Source organism: Hibiscus syriacus, unplaced genomic scaffold (assembly GCF_006381635.1).
Source record: "Hibiscus syriacus cultivar Baekdansim isolate YM2019G1 unplaced genomic scaffold, ASM638163v2 tig00111650_pilon, whole genome shotgun sequence".
Taxonomy (NCBI): Eukaryota; Viridiplantae; Streptophyta; class Magnoliopsida; order Malvales; family Malvaceae; genus Hibiscus; species Hibiscus syriacus.
This window is the reverse complement of record NW_024063146.1, coordinates 2,045,891-2,069,819: the sequence shown is the minus strand read 5'-3', so window position 1 is coordinate 2,069,819 and position 23,929 is coordinate 2,045,891. Positions and strand designations below refer to the sequence as shown.

Genomic DNA, 23,929 nt, shown 5'->3' with positions numbered 1-23,929 from the left:
ATTCGAATTTCAAGGTAGGCACTTGTCTATCATGAGAATAAGCTACATCATCCCTAGTTAAAATCTATGTTAGATGATCCAACGAAGTTCTCAAGATCTGGTGTGATAATACAAGCATAGTTACATTGGTTGTTAATCTGATTCTTCATGCTAAAATCAAACATGTAGAATCTGATCTTCATTTTGTTCAAGATAGGATACTTGGTAAACAACTGCAAATTAATTATATACAGATTAAACTTTAGTTTGCAGACGCATTGATCAAGGCTTTACCAGTCAACACTTCCCCATATTTCGTCAAAAATTAAGAGTCTGCTCAAGATCATACTACAAGAGGAAAACCCAATTTCCTATATTTGTACATGCACTAGCTAATCCATTAATCTGCAGGTGCTTCTAATCGGATATAGTCGTACATAACAGAATCGAATGAGCCATCGGTTCTCGTCTGTGTTAGAAAGATTAACATCTGATTTCTTGAACCTACCTGGTTGGATAGTGATATTGAGATCCAATTTGTAGTCTCCGATGAAACCATCTTCTATATAATCCATTAATCCATTAATCTGGGAACCCAAAAGATTATATAAAAAACCTGGTTAAACTTGAATTATGCGTGAGACACAAGTTATATTAACCTTTCCTTCCGTTTGCCATGATCCTGCATTTCTAGGCGCTGCCAACCCCACAAAGGCGGATCGCGCCTGCATCGGTTCGTCATCCAAGCATCTGAACCCACCGAATGAAGAGAAGATTAGTAAGAGAAGAGAAAAGAAGAGAGTTACAGATGCAATGGATGTGGGATGAATAAACAAATACCGGTCTCGCACTAGTAATTGACCGCAAACTTCTCCTCGTTCTTCAGCGCAAGGAAAATCATGTGATCAAGTGAAATTGTAAGGCCAACTTTCAATTTCTTCACTCAGCTAATGGTACACAAAAGGTGTTAAATGAGTTGTTTCCACATTACAACTTAAACCCAAACCAGATACCGGCTAACAAACCTGTCTTTTAGCGTCATTCCAGAGTGTGTTGTGGTAATCATCGTCGGAAGAAGCAGAATTAAGATAGATTAACACGGGACCAAAAACTTTTCTCCAAGCTTCCCCTTTCTTATATGTTACATCTATGTCGATCCCGGTATAGTGAGTACTAACAAACATCTAGTTCACGTAAGCAGTCAAGTTTTAGACAAGCATTTGAAGCTGAATGGAAGCTGATATGTTTGAGTTGGCATTGTAAACAGACTTACAGATAGAGCTATGGGACCAACATGAGAAGTGAGGTCCTGTTTGTTTGGACCACCGGTTCGGAATTCATTGCTAGGGGTGATTATCCAGAACCCCACCGCATCGTCATCGGATATCCACCCATGAAGCTTGTTATCTTTGTTTTCACATGAATATTGGTACTTGTCATCAACCTGTACCCGACAATTTATCACGGACTAGCTATTACATTGACAAAGGAGAGATACAGACAAAAGGAAACACATGTTTTTCAACGCCTGGAATCTCAAAAGTAAAATTTAGAAGAAAATACCTCTCCTTTGAGTTGTGGATTGGATGGATTGGTTAATAGAACAGCTTCCTTGAAGGCAAGAATCTGACTTCGAGTACTATCTCGATCTTCTCCCCTAGGCATGATCCCTCGTCTGGTGTCTGATATCGCCATGAACCCGAACCTGATTCAAAATGTCACACGAAACAATCGACGCTAATTGTTTTCTCAACTCTTGGCAATATAGGATTATGTTATGTAGTTGTCAAGGGTTCATCTTTGTTTTACTTGTCTGCATTGAGCTTGAAGACAATCCTTAATTGATACATCAGAGCATCCGGAAAATCCTCCTCGCGCTCGAAAACACCATACACGTATAGCCCCGGAACGCCTCGTCGGACTATGAACCTGGAAGAATGTTTAAACTAAGCTCAAGGGTTAAACTCAAGCTGCACATTCAAACTTGGTGAAGATTTCATACCTTTTATCAATGTTCAAGGGAACTGTCTTGCCATGATCTGTTGTAAAATTCCTGTTCTTGGTAAAGGAAAGCTCTACAAAGTCATCAGTATGTGCTACAACCTTGACATATTTTGTTTCCATCCTGCGAACAACAAGAATTAAAAAAAAATAAAGCGTAACTTACGCATTTAGTACCTAAATTATCATTCTTTGTATATTTTAGCACCTAAACTTTCAATGTTTTCAAAATCATACCTAAAGTTTACTTTTTGTTTCATTTTAATACCTCTTCGTTAAAAACTTAATGCGTTTAGTACCTAAACTATCAGTTTTGATCCGTTTTAATATCAAATTTTCAATTTTTTTCAAAACTTAATGGAAGGGTACTAAAATAAAACAAAAACTGAACTTTAGGTATAGTTTTGAAAAGATTGAAAGTATAGGTATTAAAACGGATCAAAACTGATAGTTTAGGCACTAAATGCATAGTTTACCCAAAAAGAAATTACAGATATTCAAGACATCATGTATGTATAAATGGAGGAGAACTCACTTGTCAAAGATATAATCATCCCAAACAAAATCCCAGTACCTAGAATTAGGGATGTACGTAGAATTTTACGTTAAGGAGAACCGTTACCACCCGGAAAAATCCACAAAAGAAAAGAAATCTACGCAATGGAGAAATTTTGTAGCACTAGAAGAGACCCTCTATTAGAGTCTGGGTTTCTACATTCAAGCACATTAGCCGTCCTCATGTATTTTATTCCCATCACATGACCAGATGGGCTCTGGATAGTGACTTCAACAAGTCCATTATCAACAGTAACCTGAAAAAAGGTCCATTTCATATGAAGAATCATTTTCTTGGTACAAAAAACAATCGAATGTGATGTGATCTTACTTCGTGTTCACTTCTTTCCAACCTGACATGAGTGTTACAGTCTACTTCCTGTAGGATTTTTCTGCAGATCAAACATGCAACTGTTGGGGAAAACGGGTTATTTCCCACACGAACGTAGTTTTAAAATTGACCTAAAATGTCAAGATTAAAACCACCAAAGGTTGCACAACGGATAAACCTATCAAACTATTGAATATTGAAACACAATGGAAAAGAACCAAATAAAAAACAATAAAGGAGAGAACACACCAAATTTACGAGGTTCGACGAGAATATCGTCTACTCCTCGGGCACCACACCGGATGATAACTTCACTATATCGCCAATATTACAACAAATGGAATTCTTTGGAATTCCCAAAGTGGGAGAATGAAGAATACAAGAGGAAGAGAGAACTTGTTTTTGGGATGATTTCTAATGGAAATACTTAGGCCTATTTATAGTTGAGTTTCAAGAACAATATGTTCAAAGTTTGGCCACCTACCAAAGAATTTTCCAATGTGTACAAGTTAGCCACCAAATATGAAATTCACATGTTCAAAGTTTGGCTACCAACCAAGATGAAATTTACAATAAGTTGGCCACCAACCAAGATGAAATTTCCAACTTGTCAACTTAATTTCTAGACAAATCTAACAAATCTCCACCTTGGCTTGAAATTACCAAGCCTACTCAACTTCTTCAACTCCCCAAATTTTTAGTGCCTCTAATTGCGCTCACAAGCGTCACACACCCGAAGGTGTTCATACTTTCAGGATGTTAATCAAGTTCAAACAATGATTGAACTTGATTACTGTTACCACCTTGGTCATCATATCTGCAGGATTTTCTGATGTCGCAATTTTCTGAAGTATATCTTTCCTTCTTCAAAGATCTCCCGCACAAAGTGATACCTCACGTCGATATGCTTAGTCCTTGAATGGTAGACTTGATTTTTCACTAAGTGAATAACGCTCTGACTGTCACAATAGAGACTAATGTGACTTTGAACAACTCCCAAGTCTTCCATCAACCCGTTAAGCCAAATTGCTTCCTTTACAGCCTCTGAAACTGCCATGTATTCTGCCTCTGTAGTAGACAAGGCCACCGTAGATTGCAATGTAGACTTCCAACTTACTGGGGCTTTAGCAAGAGTAAACAATACCCAGTAGTTGATCGACGCTTATCCAAATCACCAGCATAATCAGAATCAATATATCCAACCATACACTGACCAAGTGCTTCATCTTGTTCAAAAACTAAACCAACATCCACGGTTTGTTGGAGATACCGTAGAATCCATTTCACAGCTTGCCAATGTCCTTCTCCAGGTCATGCATGTACCTGCTCACAACTCCAACTGCTTGTGAAATGTCAGGACGCGTACACACCATTGCATATATCAAGCTCCCAACTGCATTAGCATATGAAACTTTTGCCATGTACAATCGTTCTTCATTAGTTTTAGGAGATAATTGAGAACTAAGTTTCAAATGAGAAGCCAATGGGATACTGACATGTTTGGTATTTTCATTCATGCTAAAACATTGTAATACCTTTCGCAGATACTGCTTCTGTGTTAAACAAAGCTTCCCTCTCTGTCTATCTCCATACCAAGAATCTTCTTGTCCTCACCTAGATCTTTCATCTCAAACTCTTGATTCAACTGAGCCTTTAATTTGTCTATCTCCTTTTGACTCTTCGAAGCGATCAACATATCGTCAACGTACAAGAGAAGATAAATGAAAGATCCATCTTTGAGCTTTTGCAAATACACACAATGATCATATTTGCTTCTAGTATACTTTTGCCTCCTCATAAAGCTATCAAATCGCTTGTACCACTGCCTCGGAGATTGCTTCAATCCATATAGTGATTTGTTCAGCTTGCAAACCCATTTCTCACAACCACCATCTTTGTATCTTTCTGGCTGTGTCATATAGATCTCCTCTTCTAAATCACCGTGCAAGAAAGCCGTCTTTACATCAAGTTGAGCTAGCTCCAAATTCAACTGTGCTACCAAGGCCAACAATATTCTAATGGAGAAATGCTTCACAATAGGGGAAAATACTTCATTGTAGTCGATTCCCTCCTTTTGAACGTAGCCTTTAGCTACCAACCGTGCCTTGTAGCGAACATCTTTCTTGTTATGAGATCCATCTTTCTTTATAAATACCCACTTGTATCCAATGGCTCTTTTACCTTTCGGTAATTGTGCCAGTTTCCAAGTGTCGTTCTTTTGGAGAGATTACATTTCTTCATCCATGGCACTTTTTCACTTATCACTTTCCAAGCTTTGTATTGCTTCTTGGTAAGTGATAGGGATATCATCATCAACAACTGGAAGAGCATAGGCCACCATATCAATAAATCGAGCAGGTCTACGAATTTCTCTCCTTGGCCTTGTAACTGCAAGTGTTTCTGGTGTCTCCAATGGTTCTTGGGTTTAAACCTCTTCATCTTCTGATTCTTCTATTGGAGTTGAAGAATCAGCTGCATCAACTTCTGGGATCATCATCTGCTAAAACTCCACCTGTTTTGGAGTATGCTCCACCTGCTGCGGAGTACTACTTGTCTGGAAAGCTTCACTTGTTACCTTCTTTACTAGGGCAGATTCATCAAAGGTAACATCTCTGCTACAAATTATCTTCTTGGTGTCTAAACACCAAAGGCGGAATCCCTTCACTCCATGGGTGATTCCCATAAAGAAAGGCTTCTTTGCTCTCGGATCAAGCTTGGATTCCTTCACATGATAATAAGCAGTGGATCCAAATACATGTAAGGAATCATAATCAGTAGCAGGTTTTCCAGACCATACCTCCAATGGTGTTTTTCCTCCTATCGCTGATGACGGCAGACGATTAATGAGATGGCCAGCATATGTCACAGCCTCAGCCCAAAATGCCTTGCCTAACCCAGCATTAGACAACATACATCAAACTTTCTCCAATAGTGTTCGATTCATATGCTCTGCCACCCCATTCTGTTGTTTTGTATGTCTAACAGTGAAGTGTCAAACAATACCATACTCATGGCAAACGTCAAAGAATGGGTCACTTTTATATTCCCCTCCATTGTCCGTCCTAAGACGTTTGATCTTTCTACCAGTCTGGTTCTCGATCATATTTTTCCATTTCAGGAAAATTTGAAGCACTTCATCTTTAGACTTCATCGGATACACCCAAACTCTTCTGGAAAAGTCATCTACAAAAGTTATAAAATAATGGTTTCCTCCCAAAGACGATGTCTTTGAAGGACCCCATACATCTGAGTGAATATAATCTACAATACCTTTTGTATTATGTATAGTGGTGCCAAACTTCACTCTCTTCTGCTTTCCCAGAACACAATGCTCGCAAAAGTTCAATTTGCAAGCCTTTGCACCTTTCAACAATCCTTTCTTTGCCAGAATTTGCAAGGATTTCTCTCCAGCATGTCCCAACCGCATATGCCACAACTGGGTTGCGTCCAAATCATCACCTCCAGAAGCTGCTGCAATTGCTCCAATAATTGTACTACCTTGGTAGTAATACAAATTATTTTTCTTGATGCTCTTCATCATCACAAGTGCGCCATATGTGACTTTTAAAACTCCATCTCTCATAGTAACTACTGAGCCTTTGGATTCTAAGGCTCCCAACGAGATGAGATTTTTCTTCAAACTGGGCACGTATCGGACATCCGTCAGAACTCTTGTTGATCCATCTTAATTCTTCAATCGAATTGAACCTATCCCAACAGTTTTACAGGCATTGTCATTGCCCATATAAACAACTCCTGCATTTAGTTCCACTAAATCGGAGAACCACTCCCGATTAGGGGACATATGATAGGTGCAACTCGAATCTAATATCCACTCATCAGAATGAAATGTTATTGATGAAGTAACCAATGATATGTCAGAGTCATGTGCATCATGCTCTGCAACACATGCATCTGGAGCAGCTTTTCCTTCTTCTTCAGCTTCGGACAATCTTTCTTCCAATGGCCTTTCTCATGACAAAAGGCACATTCATCTTTTCCCAGTCTGGACTTCGACTTTGATCTCCCTCTCCACTTTGGCTTTGACTTTTCGAGCGACCTCTTGCCACCATGGCCTCTGCTGCTTCGTACTTGCTCTCCTTCTTGGTTTTCTTCCTAAGTTCATAACTATACAAAGCATCAGTTACATCTTTAAGGGTAACATTATCCTTACCATGAAGTAACGTTGTCTCAAGGTGCTCAAATTCATCTAGAAGAGATGACAACAACATCAAAGCCAAATCTTCATCTTTGAAGGTTTCATCCATGCCCAATAAGTCTTCCACTAGCTCATTGAACGTAGTGATGCGTTCATTCATACTGGTGCCTGGTTGATAATCAAATCTGAACAATCTTTTCTTCATGTGGAGACAATTCTGAGAGTTTTTCTTCAGGAATTTTTCCTCCAAAGCTTTCCACATCTTACTTGCAGAAGTCTTGTTCTTGTAGCCATACTTCTGCTCTATGGAAAGACAAGATCGAATCGTACTGCACGCCAAACGATTGATTGTTCCTCATTCTTTCTCCTCCATATATTCGGGATTTTCTTCCTCAATGGCGATGTCTAGACCTTGTTGGAATAAAGCGTCTAACACCTCGCCTTGCCACATGCCAAAATGATCGGATCCATCGAACAACTCCACCGAGAAATTTGCATTTGACATCACCCTCCTCACCAGTCCAGATGAAGAGCTTGATGTCTCAACTGATCCGTATTTTGGCATTTTAATTCTAACGAACAATATTCAATATCACGAACTGTATCTTTTCAGCAACGGAACCACCATGATAACATCAACCGAAGCTCTGATGCCAATTGTTGGGGAAAACGGGTTATTTCCCACACGAACGTAGTTTTAAAATTGACCTAAAATGTCAAGATTAAAACCACCAAAGGTTGCACAGCGGATAAACCTGTCAAACTATTGAATATTGAAACACAATGGAAAAGAACCGAATAAAAAACAATAAAGGAGGGAACACACCAAATTTACGAGGTTCGACGAGAATATCGTCTACTCCTCGGGCACCACACCGGATGATAACTTCACTATATCGCCAATATTACAACAAATGGAATTCTTTGGAATTCCCAAAGTGGGAGAATGAAGAATACAAGAGGAAGAGAGAACTTGTTTTTGGGATGATTTCTAATGGAAATACTTAGGCCTATTTATAGTTGAGTTTCAAGAATAATATGTTCAAAGTTTGGCCACCTACCAAAGAATTTTCCAATGTGTACAAGTTAGCCACCAAATATGATATTCACATGTTCAAAGTTTGGCCACCAACCAAGATGAAATTTCCAATAAGTTGGCCACCAACCAAGATGAAATTTCCAACTTGTCAACTTAATTTCTAGACAAATCTAACAGCAACAATATATGTTTAATCAGTAGAATTAGAATTCATGAACGAACTCAATATTATCCTTGGCATTTGAAAATTTTGATACCAAAAAAGGACAAAAAATAAACCATGCAGGATCACATGCTGGTGTAAGCAAAAGAGAAGGTCCAAATTAAAAGCACCGCAATAGGGACAATGGGGGGAATGGGACTGGAGGGATAATACCAACTCTTGTTAGAATTTGGGGTCACGGGTCAATATTCAACCATCCCCTATGCTTTAGGTTCAGTGTGAAAAAAAGTCAGTGTCCCATATCCATTGGCCTAAATAAAAAAACTGCCAGGGACGTTCGTATGATTTTATGTTAAAAGTCGAACAATATATTAAAAATTTAGGGATACGAATTGCACCCTCGGTCCATCCCTGATCAAAGACAAAGAATTAGATTGCTCAAGGACAAAATGCAACAGGGCAGACACTCTTTCTTTCTATTTTCATGTCTCCAAGAAGGGCATGGAAGGAGAAAACATGTAGAATAGAAGAGAGCAAAACCATGGAAGAATAAAGCAAGAACCTGATTAGAATTTCAGCAAAACATGCAGATAAAAAGAGCAATGATAATACAAGCAGTTCCAAATGGCCCTTGTTTGCCACCTTCTTCATTAAATATTCTGGAGCTGTAAAACAGTTCAATGGTTTGAGAAATACTCAAGAGAAGAATCCCAGAAATGGGAAAGCAGAATTCACCATAGAAGCAAGAAAATTTCTAAATTTTTTGAAACCAAATTGGAAAAGAGTTTCTTCCTTTTTTTGGTTGAAACGTCTGTGATATATACATCGTTAGAGAAATATAGTGTGGGAATCTTAATGGCCTTTCAGAAACGAACACGAGCCATAGATTTATAACCTGTCTTTATATAAACAAGTCTTCTCGTGACAAAGCACAAACTCCTGATTTTTACGTATTGGCAGAACTTGGTGATAGAATTTTATGAGTCAATTTAAAATTTTAAAATTTTAAAATGTTAAGAGGTTTAAATTAAAATTTTGAAAAAATGAATAGTTTAGTTTATATTTTTACAAAAAAAAAAATCAGGGTCTAACTAAAACTTTTGAAATTTTGAGAGATTTAATGAAAATTTTAAAAAATTACATAAGGGATTTAATTAAAAACATTTTAAAATTTTAAAATTTAAGCTGAATTTCTAAAAAAAATGTGAGGAATAAATTAAATTTTTAAAGATCTAAATTATAAATTATAAATTTTTAAATTTTGGGCAGCCATGCCCACTAATCCCAAGTATTTTCCGCCTCTGCGTATTCACCATTTTTACTGTTTTTATTTTGTCCCCCTTTAATTACTGTTGTTTCACGGTTATTTAAATTTGTGCAAATTTAGTTAATTGAATTTATGACAACAATTGGTACGTTTTTTACAAGAGTATTTGACAGCTTTACGTAAAAGTTAAAGTACTATCATTGAAAAGTAAACAAGTCATTTAGAAATTTTATAATAAAAATATGTATAGCTTTTGATTAAATAATTATTTTGATATTTTTTATTATATTTTAATTTTTAATATTTTATTTTAAGATAAAAAATTTTAAAATTTGACTAAATGATACTACATAAAGGTCATAGGTTTGATTAGTTGTATTTACAAGATGTGTGATCGTTGTTAAATAATTAAGAAAATTTTGAACATATAATATATTGTAGTCACCCTATACTATTAAAAAAGGGTAAATTACGTATTTAATACTTAAACTATCAGTTTTGATATGGTTTAGCACCTAAATTTTTAATTTTTTCAAAACCATACCTAAAATTTAGTTTTTATTTATTTTAATTACCCGCCATTAAGTTTTGAAAAAAATGAAAGTCTAACTACCAAAACATGTTTAGTAACTAAATCATAATTAAGTTTTGGGGGAAAAATTGAAAATTTAGGTACCAAAACGGATGAAAACTAATAGTTTATGTACTAAACGCGTTAAGTTTTTAACGACGGGGTATTAAAATAAACAAAAAATAAACTTTAGGTATGATTTTAAAAAAATTGAATGTTTAGGTACTAAAATAGATCAAAACTGATAGTTTAGGTACTAAATACGTGATTTACCCTAAAATAATCATTTTGGCACATATTTATTCTTTTTGGAGCATTTTGACTAATAACATTTCATTTTAGGACAAAAGGACCCCTAACATTCGACAGAATAATCACTGTCCCTTATTCTTTTTTTTAGCATTTTAGCCCTCAACGTTTTATTTTAGCTTAAAAATGCTCATATTTCGAGACATTAATCGTATGTTAACTAATGTTTATCATCTATAGAATGAGCTTTTTTCCCCAAAGTGAAACGTTGGGGGCTAAAATGCTAAAAAAGAATAGAGACTAATATAAATATTTTGGTAAACGTTAGGGGCTATTTATGTCATTATGCCTTTAAAAATATGTTAGGTTAACTATACCTCTTGGTCACTAAAATTGAATAAGTTTTTCATTTTAGTCACTAAGTTTATTAAAAAAATCATAAAATGATTATTATGCCGTTAACTCATGTTAAGTTAATTATGTGATACATTAATAAAAGGGTAAATTACACATGTAAAATCTATACTATCAATTTTGGTCCGTTTTAGTACCTAAACTTTTAATTTTTTCAAAACCATGCCTAAAGTTTACTTTTTGTTTCGTTTTGATACTCGTCGTTAAAAGCTTGATGCGTTTAGTACCTAAACTATTATTTTTTATCAGTTTTAGACCTAAATTTTCAAAAAACAAAATTCAAAACTTAAGTATGATTTAGGTACTAAATGTGTTTTAGTACTTAGACTTTCATTTTTTTTTCAAAACTTCATAGTGGGGTACTAAAATGAAACAAAAACTAAACTTTTGGTATGGTTTTAAAAATAATTAAAAGTTTAGGCACTAAAACGGATTAAAACTGATAGTTTAGGTACTAAATGCATAGTTTACCCTTAATAAAAAGGATTAATATCGGATTTGTCCCCTAAATTATAACTAAAGCTTCAATTTAATCATTTAACATGTTCTTTAACATGAAATTAAAAGATCTAAGAAACTGGCGCAATCTAATGGAAAATCAAAGAGACAAGAAATTAGACAACAAACCCAGAGGATCAAACGAATCATCTCCAGCATCTCAATCTGTTCTTCCAGAGTATGCAAATACATTTCACAGTTTCAACATGGAATTTGCAATTAAAACCACACATACACACACAATTTGACGTCATAGCCCAATTGTGAAAATAGAAATTTGTATGCAGAAAAGAAGAAGATTGAATATTTTCTTTAAAATCTCAGATAACATCTTTCTGTACATCTTTTTTCTGTTATATAACTTCCTTTTTTAAAATACTAATTATTGTTATTGTTTTTTAGTAAATTACATGTTTAGCATCTAAACTATCAATTTTAATTCGTTTTAGTATCTAAATTTTCATTTTTTTTTCAAAACTATAACTAGTATTTAGTTTTTGTTTTATTTTAGTACCCCGCCGTTAAAATCTTAACGGACGTGCTCGTCAGCGGTCGCGTCTACAATCGTCGGCCGCTGAAGTCCAAACTTTCCAGTTCATACTTTTTCAACCCCTCTAAACGCAATTCTAGCCTCCGTTTCATCGGGAAACGCCTCAATCTCCCCAAATCGACGGTGGACTTTTCGATTTCTTCATCCTCTAATCTCCATGTCCACCGTCCGGTGGGCTAAAATTAGACTATATTAGTCGACTCATAATTCTCTAGTGGTCCACCGTTCAAATTGGTTGTTCGTCCACTGGAGTTATGCCCCATCAGTCAGTTTGTTAAGTTTTTTTATGACGGGTACTAAAATGAAACAAAAACTAAACGTTAGATATGATTTTGAAAAAAATAAAAGTTTAAATACTAAAATGAACAAAAACTGATAGTTTAGATGCTAAACGCATAGTTTATCCTTGTTTTTTTCACGGATTGTCGTTCCTAACCGTTGTTGCTCCATCAATTTGTTCCTTGGATTTGAGCTCATCATTTACTTCTGTTGCAGGTCCATGTTTGTAGCTTGGATCAATTGAAGGATTGCACCTACTGTCCTGCCCATCTAGATGCCTACACCTTTCTTTTTCTTCTCTAGACTTCGATTCATTTCGTGTTTCTATTTCATCAAAATTAATATTTAAGTTAAACTATATTATCTAAGTGATTAATAAATTTTTGTTATTTCTTAAAGTTTCGGGTTCGAATACTGTGTATGTATGGGTGTATAAACATTTATTTTCAAATGATTAAGAGTTTTTGAACATATATTATCTTATATTAATCACATACTAATAAAAAAAAGTTAAACTATATCACCACTTTAAAAATTGTGTCAAAATATGTCTGGGGATGATTAAACTTGAGATCTTTATAAAAGTAATTCAATGTTTATCCACTAAACCATGTATATATGCTTCCGGTCAAGTAATTCAATGTTTATAAAAGTAATTCGTAAGTAGTTTTAAAACTCATTAACGTGAAATTGTATCAGATTTTGTCAAAGTTTTTTTCTACAAACCGATATTGTTTTGGTATGTCGTCCACGTCAACAATCGGCATTCTAGTGATCCTTCCGGTCACAAGATTAATCTTGCTAAAACCAATATTTATTTTTCCAAGAATGTTGATGAATCATCTCGATAGGACAGTACTTGTGGCTTTCGTTTCACACAAGTTGATGATTTAGTGAAGTATTTGCGGGGTCACTTACTCCATAAACGAGTCACTCTTGCAACATATCAGTATATTACCCAGAAAGTCGGAGATAAATCAACTGGGTGGAAAGCTAGAAACCTATCTTTAGCCAGCCGCGTCACGCAGGCTAAATCCATGTTACTGCAGCACTACCTTCTTACGCTATGCAACATATCATTTACCTAAAGGAACTTTTGCGGATTTTGAGTGTCTAATCCAAAATTTTATTTGGGGCGTGTTGAAGGTTCTCCTGGTACGCATATTGTTAAATGGAAGGAGATTTGTCGACCTACAGGATTAGGTAGACTCGGGTGCAAAAGCTTCAAGGCCAAAACGAGGCATTTACGATGGAAGTTGCATTTCGTTTGATCTCTCAAAAAGATCAGTTGTGAATGCAACCTGCGGTAGCCTATCACTTATCCTATTAACATGGATGATTGGGACTTATGTTTGGAGCAGTCATTTGGTGTTTTGCGCGATCACCATGCTGTTTGGATAAGAGGTTTCTCGAAAGCAATCGGGTGTTGTCACTGCAAGAAATAAGATCTTTAATGGCCATTTAATTGTCACATTGAAGAATCTCATCACAAAAAGTAAGTTATTTGTGACGAAAATTATTATTGTCACTCTTGAAATGAGTAATTGTGACATTTTTCTGTTGGTCACTCATTAGGTAATAATTGTGACGATTTTAAAGCACATCACAAGTAACTCATCACTAATAGTGTTTATTGTGACAAAAGCAAGTTGTCATTATCAATTAGTCACTAATAAAATGCTTTAATTGATGTTAAATTATTTTTCTCGCGAAAATTATAAGTGTGGCAATATATTAAGTAGTTGTTATTTTCATAATTTTAAAGAAAACAATTTGTCATTAGTTTTAGTTGGTGATTTGTCAAGATAATTGTTTTTGTCACGATGGAAGTGAATAATTGTGTCCTATTTCTATTTGGTCACTATAAACTTTGACAATGCCATTTAATCTTCAATTATAATTAGTTTTTCTTAAAAAATTGATTAGTTTTATATGTAACTTATGATCTTTATTTAGATATATATGAATTTTATAAATACCAGCTAATTATTAGTATTTCGTTTTTTTAATTTAGGACTTCCATAATAAGGGGTTAAAACGTTTGTCAAATATTTTTATTTTTATTTATTTTATTAAATATAATTTAAGGACACTTTATTATTTTAGGTTTAAATATTAATATTTATATGCCTATATTTTGAAATAAACCTAATTATTTTTTATATTTTTCTTTCACGAACGTGTTTCATATGAGAAATCATAAAAAAATTAATTATATTATTTTTATAATAATTAATATTATAATTAATATACTTTCATGAAATAAATAAAATTAATTCCAACAATAGTTTACCCTAAATATTATTTTTTGTCAAAAATAAATATTTATTTATTAGCATAGTTGTTAGGCTTGCACTTTTCATATGAAGGTTCTAGGTTCGATCATCTTAAAATTCATGTATAGTTTTGTTTTATCAAAAAATAACATGTGAAACCAACAATCAATTGGTCTAAAGTGACGAGACACTAGATCCCTTAAGCAAATTGGGTTGGGAGGGCTCGCCCTAATTGGCGACAATGATTGCAATACAAGTTCCTAAAGAAGATGGCTACAACTAAAAAATGTAATATCCTACTATAACTGATTTCATAATTAATTTTTAATTAATCAATTTAATTATGAAGTTGTGATAAAATATTTGTTACTAATAAGAATAATATTGTGTTTAAATTTTTGTCACTATTATTAATATTTATGTGACAAAAAATGTAATTAAAGAAAACATATATAATTCCTATCCTAATTCCTATCCTGTATTTATACATTTACTACTAAAATTAATTAAACTTTAGGTTATTCTAATTGGATATAGTCATACATGACTGCGTTGAATGTCCCCATTCTTCTGCTCTGAGTTATAAATATTGTGTTATCTGTTGCGGAAGACGGCTATCGGGTAGAGTAAAAACGCAACTGATAATTTGAGAAAATAAAAATTGAAGATAAAAGAGACACAAAATTTACGTGGAAAACCCCTAAATAATATAGGGTAAAAACCACGGGCAACGATAGAAGAATTTCACTATGAGAAAATAGGAATTACAACTTCTCTCGATCTACCAAGGAGAAAACAATAATAATTCTCTCTTGATAAAAAGGAGAAAACAACTCTCAAGAAACTCTCTAAATTCTCTCTAGTATTGGAAGAAAGCTAGAATGCTTTGGGATGGTTTTTGAAGCTAAATGAGCTAGGGTATTTATAGTTGAAACTTAAGGACCAATATTGTAAATACCTTAAAAGTAAAGTGACTAAATTGGGTATTTTACCCTTTTACATTTTCAACAAATCTACAGACCAACCATCCCAATTTGACTAATTAATTCGGTGCATATAATATGCACACTTTCCACCGAAAGTTCAGAAAACAATTGTAAAATTGCTGACTTTCAACAATCTCCCACTTGAAGATTAGATTGGAACAATCATATCTTCACACCATTCTTTCTACCTTTTACCTTCATGTTGCTTATGTCTCTGATAGGCCACAGGAGGATCGACACCAAGTAAATTTATCAGCATTGATCGCCTTCGTCATGAATCTGCTATGTTGTCTTTGGTATGAATCTTCTGCATATCTACGTCCCTTCTTCCACCTTTTCACGAATGAAATGGTACTGAACTCGTATGTGCTTTGTCCTTGAATGAAATGCTGGATTCCTTGCTAGATGCAAGGCGCTTTGACTATCACAAACAGAGAGACATACTCTTAATTGTGCCCAAGCTCCTCCAATAGCATCTTCAACCAAATTGCTTCTTTACTGGCTTGTGTAGCTGCTACATATTCTGCCTCTGTTGTGGATGTAGCCACAACTGACTGTAATTTTGAAACCCAACTTACAGTTCCACCATCAACTTTGAACACATATCCTATAGTAGATTTGCTTTTATCCAAATCCCCTGCATAGTCAGAATCTACATACCCATTTATTAGTAAGTTTGATCCTCCGTAACATAATGCAACATTTGAGGTCTCTTTGATGTATCTCAGGATCCTCTTTACTGTATTCCAATGCTCTTTTCCTGGATTCGCCATGTACCAACTAACCACTCCCACTGCTTGTGCAATGTCTGGTCTTGTGCATATCATAGCGAACATTAACTTCCCACTGATGATGCATACGACACTCGAGACATCTCCATCATCTCTTCTTCGCTGCTAGGACTCATACTGGAGGATAATTTGAAGTTAATAGGAAGAGGGGTAGAAATTGGCTTACAATCTTGCATTCTGAATCGTGACAAGATCTTCTTCAAGTAATTCTTTTGTGAAAGCCAAATATTCCTATTACTTTTGTCTCGGTGAATTTGCATCCCTAGAATCTTGTTTGCTGATCCCAAGTCCTTCATTTCAAATTCCCTAGCCAGTTGTGCCTTAAATTCTTCAATATGATCTTTGTTGGGTCCTGCAACCAACATGTCATCCACATACAACATCAATATAACAAAATTGTTATCACCAGACCTCTTGAAATAAGCACAAGGGTCTGCATTAAGTCTATTGTATCCAAGGTACATAATGAATGAATCAAATCTATTATACCAACACCTCGGCGCCTGCTTTAGACCGTACAAAGATTTGTTCAACCTGCAAACCATGTTCTTCTTTTCTTTTTCTTCAAAACCTTCAGGCTGGAGCATGTAAATATCTTCTTCTAGATTTCCATGAAGAAAAGCTGTTTTAGCATCTAGTTGCTCTAGATGTAAGTTCAATGTAGCACACATTGCCAAAACTACTCGAACTGTTGTTAGTCGAACCACAGGAGAAAAGATTTCATTAAAATCAAGACCTTCTTTTTGAGTATATCCTTTGACCACCAGTCTTGCACGATACCTCTCCACTTGATCGTTACCATTTCGATTGATTTTGAAGACCCATTTGTTACCAATTGGCTTCCTTTCTTGTGGTAGTGGCACAAGGTCCCATGTATTATATTTTTGAAGGGCTTCAATTTCTTTTTGCATCGTCATCATCCACAGTGAAGCATCTGAGTTGTTTATTGCCTCCTGGTATGTTGATGGCTCACCGTCCTCTGTTAAAAGACAATATGCAATATTACCTTCTATAACATAATCTGAGTGCCAATTGGGACGTATTCTCACACGATTTGATTGACGAATTGTTGGAGCTTCAAAAATTTCTGGTTCTTGTTCATCATGAGCTGGTTCTGCTTCAGAAGAATCTCCTTGTTCAACCTCCTTTTCCACACGTATCTGAGTAGTCTCTGACTTTTCAGCGCTATCATCGTCTTCTTTTCTTTGTAGTTTATCTTCTACAAATATAACATCCTTGCTGATGATCACTTTGCGGGAAGTGGGATCCCACATGCGATACCCCTTTACTCCATCAGCATACCCTAAGAATTTGTATTTCCTGGATTTTTGATCCAGCTTTGAGATTTCTTAGGAGTTGTACATCACGTACACAATACTTCCAAATACATAGAGGTTTGAATAATCAGTTGGTTTACCAGTCCACATCTCCATTGGTGTTTTTTAGCTCTATTGCAGTTGATGGAGCTCGATTCACCAAATAACAGGCGGTATTGACTGCTTCTGCCCATAATGATTTTTCTAGGCCTGCATCCCTCAACATTGCTCTTGTTCTATCTAACAAGGTTTTGTTCATCCACTCTGCCACTCTATTTTGTTGAGGAGTGTTCACCACTGTGAACTGTCTTTTGATGCCTTATTTCATGCAAAAGTCATCAAATTCTTCGCTTGTGTATTCTCCTCCATTATCTGTTCTGAAACACTTGATCTTATTTCCAGAATCAAGTTCCACCCGCGCTTTGAAGTTTTTGAAAGTTGAAAACACAACTGACTTCTTCTTAATAGGGTACACCCAACATCTCCTGGAGTAGTCATCAATAAATGAGACAAAATATTTTGCTCTGCCTAGGGATGTAACTGGTGCTTGCCATACGTCAGAATGAACCAATTCTAGAACATTTTTGCCTATAGAATTTGACGTTTTGAATTTCAACCGATGCTGCTTACTTGTTATGCAATGCTCACACAAAGTAAGCGTTACCTTTGTTAAGCCTGGAAGTAGCTTTTGCTGCACAAGGAATTTCATTCCTTGTTCTGACATGTGTCCAAGTTTTTGATGCCATAGCATTGCAGAATCTGAACTACATGAGGCAACAGAGGCTTCTGCTTCTAGCAAAGTCTTTCCCTTCAGCATATACAAGTTTGCTGCTATCTTTTCGCCTTTCAGCACCACAAGCACTCCACGGAACACCTTCATGATTCCTTTCCGTGTTTCAATCTTGCTTGCATTATTATCCAACAATCCGTAGGATAATAAATTTTTCTTCAGGCCTTTCATGTGCCGCACATCTCGAACAACTTTAATTGTTCCATCATACATCTTCAATTTGATGGTTCCCACGCCAACGATCTCCAAGGCATGATCATTGCAACTATACACAGATCCTCCTGAGACAGGTTCATAATGATGGAACCATTCTCTTCTTGAGGTCATGTGATATGTTGCTCCCGAATTAATGAGCCATATATATGCAAATCTTTTTCTGCCTTCCACGGTGGTTGACGCTTTACAGCATAGAGCATCTCCATCATCTGAAGTGTTTGTGGTATTGCCTTGTGGATTGGAGTTTTTATTTAGACTCCAACAATCCTTCTTCAAGTGACCCTTCTTTCCCCAGTTGTAGCATTTTAAATTCTTCTTACTTCTCGACTTTGATCTACTATGTTTGTAACTGCTGCTTTGGCCACGTTCTGTTGATCTCCCTCTCATCGTTGTCAATGCTTCTGCTTGTTGCAGATTTACTTGTCTGTCTTCCTTGTTCTTGCGTCGATTTTCTTCTTGTAGAACAGCAGCTGCAACGTCTTCGAAGACTGGACTGGTGACATTATTGTTTGTCAAGTTGATGATGAGTTGATCATACGAATCCGGTAGACTTTGAAGTAGAAGTTCAACACGTTCTTGTTCTCCTATTGTACATCTTAAGGATGTAAGTTGAGAAAATAACGTGTTCAATGTGTTTAAGTGCTCCGTCACTGAAGTAGATTCTGACATCCGGAGAGTATACAATTTCCTCTTAAGGAAAATTTTATTGTGCAACGATGTGGCCTCGTACAATTTGGTGAGATGATCTCATATCTCCTTAGCTGTCTTTTTCTCCTCGATGCTTGACAATACTTCATCTGCTAATGCTAGATGAAAGTTTGCCAAAGCATTCCCGTCCATCTCGTTCCATTTGTTGTCATGTATGAAATCCACCGGCCTTTCACTTATACCTGCTAGACAACCGTCTTTCCTCAGGATGGCCTTCATCTTCAATTTCCACAATGAGAAATTTCTCCCATTGAATTTTTCAATATCAAATTTCGTTGCCATAGCTTCTTTTACGGATAGCTCCCACTATTTCACTATCATGAATAGTTCTTTGGAACCTTCAAAGAATAGGTAATAACTTCTTACTTTCTTATGTTGGAGGATCCACCTTTTGGTGGCAACCACAAAGACAATAAGCAGATATTACACACTCTAATCTGGCTCGGATACCAATTGTTGCGGAAAACGGCTATCGGATAGAGAAAAAACGCAACTGATAATTTGAGAAAATAAAAATTGAAGATAAAAGAGACAAAAAATTTACGTGGAAAACCCCTAAATAATATAGGGTAAAAACCACGGGCAACAATAGAAGAATTTCACTATGAGAAAATAGGAATTACAACTTCTCTCGATATACCAATGAGAAAACAATGATAATTCTCTCTTGATAAAAAGGAGAAAACAACTCTCAAGAAACTCTCTCTAGTATTGGAAGAAAGCTAGAATGCTTTGAGATGGTTTTGAAGCTAAATGAGCTAGGGTATTTATAGTTGAAACTTAAGGATTAATCTTGTAAATACCCTAAAAGTAAAGTGACTAAATTGGGTATTTTACCCTTTTACATTTTCAACTAAATCTGCAGCCCAACCATCCCAATTTGACTAATTAATTCGGTGCATTTAATATGCACACTTTCCACCGAAAGTTCAGAAATCAATTGTAAAATTGCTTACTTTCAACATTCTCCCCTTTCTCAAATCTGTTACCAGCCACATTTATACTATACAATCTGTACATTCCATGAATTCCATGTCGTGCTACCGCATTGTCGTAACCTATTCTCCTCGTTGTAAAATATGGTCGAACAACATTCGGATCGTTGAATCGGACCTATGAATACATTTGTAAAAGATTCACTAGCATAGAGAGTAAGTGAAAAGCCTAGGCTACATTCTGTCCCTGATAAATGAGGACCAAGGATGGTGAGATTTATACCTGTACTTCAGCATAAGAAGCTGCTGCCAAGGCCAACTGAAGAGTGTAAGTTCCTGTCTCATTTACATCCTGGAGATTGTACTTAATCTTCCATGTGGTCGGCCGGAGAGTATTGTTCCCTATGTTCCTGTAAATAGAAAATATTAGATCCTAGACACTCTACACCCTGAATATATGTTGAGGAATTTATGGAGTTGAAATTGGCACCTGGGAACATGAGCAAAGAACCAATCCTGAGAATAGTTACTAGTGCCGATCGTATAGACAAGATCGCTGTCACGGTAAATCTCCGAGTAGCAATCCCATAATCCGTATTGTCTATACCTGTCCATTGGAAAAACATACTCTTAAGTTGAAGAAATATGTTTGGAAATCTTTAGGCTGAATGGTATGCATGAGCAAGAGGTTAAATAGAGATTACTTGTCCATTTCATCAAGGCACAATGAGTTAACAAGCAACGGGTCAGGGTATGAAGAACTCGGCTGCTGTGCGGTCAGGAATCCCAATTTCCCACAACGTAGGAACATTCCTTGGAGGATCATATATTAGAGTACCCAAGCTAATCTTGTTTCCTGCACAGGCAATTAGGGAAAAAAGATTATGTGATTTCATGAACCAAATGGTCCAAAGAAGTAAAATAACATGGAAATAAATTTGACCTGGTCGGATAGTGATGTTGAGATCTAATTTGTAGTCTCCAATGAAACCATGGACCCATGCATACAAGTTATACAACCCCTGTCGGACATTTTTTATATGGAAAACGGCCATCGTTATCGGCTTGAGTCCAAAATTGATAACCCTGAAAACAGAAATGAACATGACAGAAACCAGAGCTGTGGATATTCACATACGTCTATAGTTATGACTTAAGATGTGCCTTGGTTAACAATATTCACCTTCCCGTCGTGTTGCCATGATCCTGCATCTCCAGGCGCAGCCAACACCACAAAGGCAGATTTCGCCGTCACTAATTCCTTATTATTGTACCTGTCTCGCACTAGTAACTGACCGCTAACTTCGCCTCGCTGCTCAGCATGAGGAAAATCTTCCGATTGAGTGAAATTGTAAGGCCAGCTTTTGATTTCTTCACTCAACTAATGGTGCACAAATAAGTGACAAATGAGTTAGTTGCTCAATAGTCAATACCATAAATTTAAGATTACCCGATCTTGCTAGTAATGAGAAAACCTGTCTTTGAGCGTCATTCCACAGTGTCTTGCGGTGATTTTTACTGGAAGAAGCAGAATTAAGATAAATAAAAGCAGGACCGAAAACCTTTTTCCAATGCCCGCCTTTCTTATTTTGTGTCAAAATCTTTCCCGGCATAGTGAGCGGTAACCATCATCTACACCATGAAAACAATGAAAATATCAGACAATCCTTTCTAGCTAAATGAAAATTATTACAAGTTTTTATAATTTATGCATGTATGTATGGTATGTTGGCTTATAAATTGACTTGCACAGAGAGATGTGGCACCAGGATGAGAAGCGAGGCCCTGCTTGTGAGGGCCACCGGCTCTGAACTCAGAGCTTGGTGTGATTATCCAGAAACCAACGGCATCATCATCAGATATCCATCCATGAAGCTTATTATCTTTGTTCTCAATCGAATATTGGTACTTGTCATCAACCTACAACCCACAATTATCAAGGGACTTCAATAATAGTACTATACAATGAAGCTCAGTTTAGTTCTTTCGTGAAATGAAAAAGAAAGAAAAGAAAAAGAAATACCTCTCCTTTAAGTTGAGGATCAGATGGATTCGTCAATACGACGGCTTCTTTGAAGGCAAGAGTCTGGGAGCGGATACTACTTCGATCATATGTACTAGGCATGATTCTTTGTCTGCTGTCTCATAGTGCCATGAACCGAAACCTAAACCAAAATGTCACATGAACCTTTAACATCACTTATTATGGAAAAAAGGATCTCATACATACATGTAGCTATTAAGGAATTCATCTTTGTTTTACCTGTCTTCCCTGAGCTTGAAAACAATCCTTATGTGGTCCATGCTAGCATCCGGAAAATCTTCTTCCCTCTCGAAAATACCATACATGTAGAGTCCCGGAATGCCTCGTCGTACTAAGAACCTGGAAGAAATAAAATATACAAGCTGCACAGTCATCTTAGAAGAATATTGAGGGTTGTTTGAAAGCAATTGCACACCTTTTGTCAATGTTTAAGGGAACATGCTTGTGATAATCGGTTGTGGAATTCCATCTTTTGGTGAAGGAAAGCTCTACTAACTCATCAGTTCGTGCAATAACCTTGAAATGTTCTGTGATTAATCTGCAGTAGCATCAATATTATCAAATTAAAAAAGTTGAATAGAGAGGGTGAAGAAGAAGAGAGAAGGAGGAGAACATACTTGTCCATGGGACAGTGATCCGTAAAAATGTCCCAGTACCCGTAAATATATTTCCATTTTATACGGTTAAAAAATTGAAAAACAAACGAGGGAGACGACAACAGTTGCATGTTAATTAAAAATAATCCATACCCTCTATCGTCGTTGCGGTGTCTCCAGTAAAAAACATTATCCATTCCATTATATCTTATTCCTGTCAAAAGACCAGACGGATTCTCTGTTGACGAAAACGGGTAAAGAAAACGAAAGAACACGAGAATTTTACGAGGTTCGGCAATGTGCTTACGTCCTCGGTGCCTAGGCGGCGCTAGAAGTTTTATTCAATGATCTTTTAGGTCTAGGTTACATCTCTATTTATAATAGAAAACCCTGGTACATAATTACAAAATCAACCCTGTACCGTACCGCGGGGGCTGCGCCCCCACACCCCCAACCCACATAATTCGTAACCCCACAACGAGACTTTTTATGAGCCATACATAACAAATCTCCACCTTGGCGAATATCCTGCCCCTTGGAAACTTCAATGTGGGTTGGGTTACCTTGCTTCTTTAACAACTCGAAACATTCAACAAGTCCAAGCAATGCTTGAACTTGTCTGTCGTAACTGGCTTGGTGAACATATCAGCGGCATTCTCATCAGTATGTACCTTCTGAAACAAAACCTCTCCAGATGCAAACCAACTCTCTGATCTTGTGGAACCTTACATCAATATGTTTAGTTCTAGCACGATACACCTGATTCTTAGCCAAGTGAATAGCACTTTGATTATCACAAAGCAACTGAACTCCACCTTGTTGAACACCCAACTCCTTCACTAAACCAGTAAGCCATAAAGCTTCTTTGCAGCTTCAGCCGCTGCCATGTATTCAGCTTCAGTTGTAGATAGTGCCACGACAGATTGAACAGTAGACTTCCAGCAAATAGGCCCTCCACCAAGAGTAAACACATACCCTGTCGTAGATCTTCTATTATCCAAGTCACCTGCATAATCTGAATCCACATATCCTACAACCAAAGGATTATCCCGCTGACTCCCAAAAACAATTCCATGTCCCACAATACCCTTTAAGTACCGAAAGATCCACTTGACTGCATCCCAATGTTGCTTACCAGGTTTAGACATGTACTTACAAACTTGACTAACAGCATGAGCTAAATCAGGACGAGTACATACCATCGCATACATCAAGC

The 23,929-nt window shown here is 36.3% G+C and overlaps 2 pseudogenes; both read right to left on the bottom strand.

Annotated features, from left to right (window-relative positions):
- Positions 1-371: 371 nt before the first annotated feature.
- Positions 372-4,072, bottom strand: LOC120166931 (annotated as a pseudogene).
- An 8,119-nt stretch (positions 4,073-12,191) lies between these two features.
- Positions 12,192-22,769, bottom strand: LOC120166930 (annotated as a pseudogene).
- Positions 22,770-23,929: the final 1,160 nt, after the last annotated feature.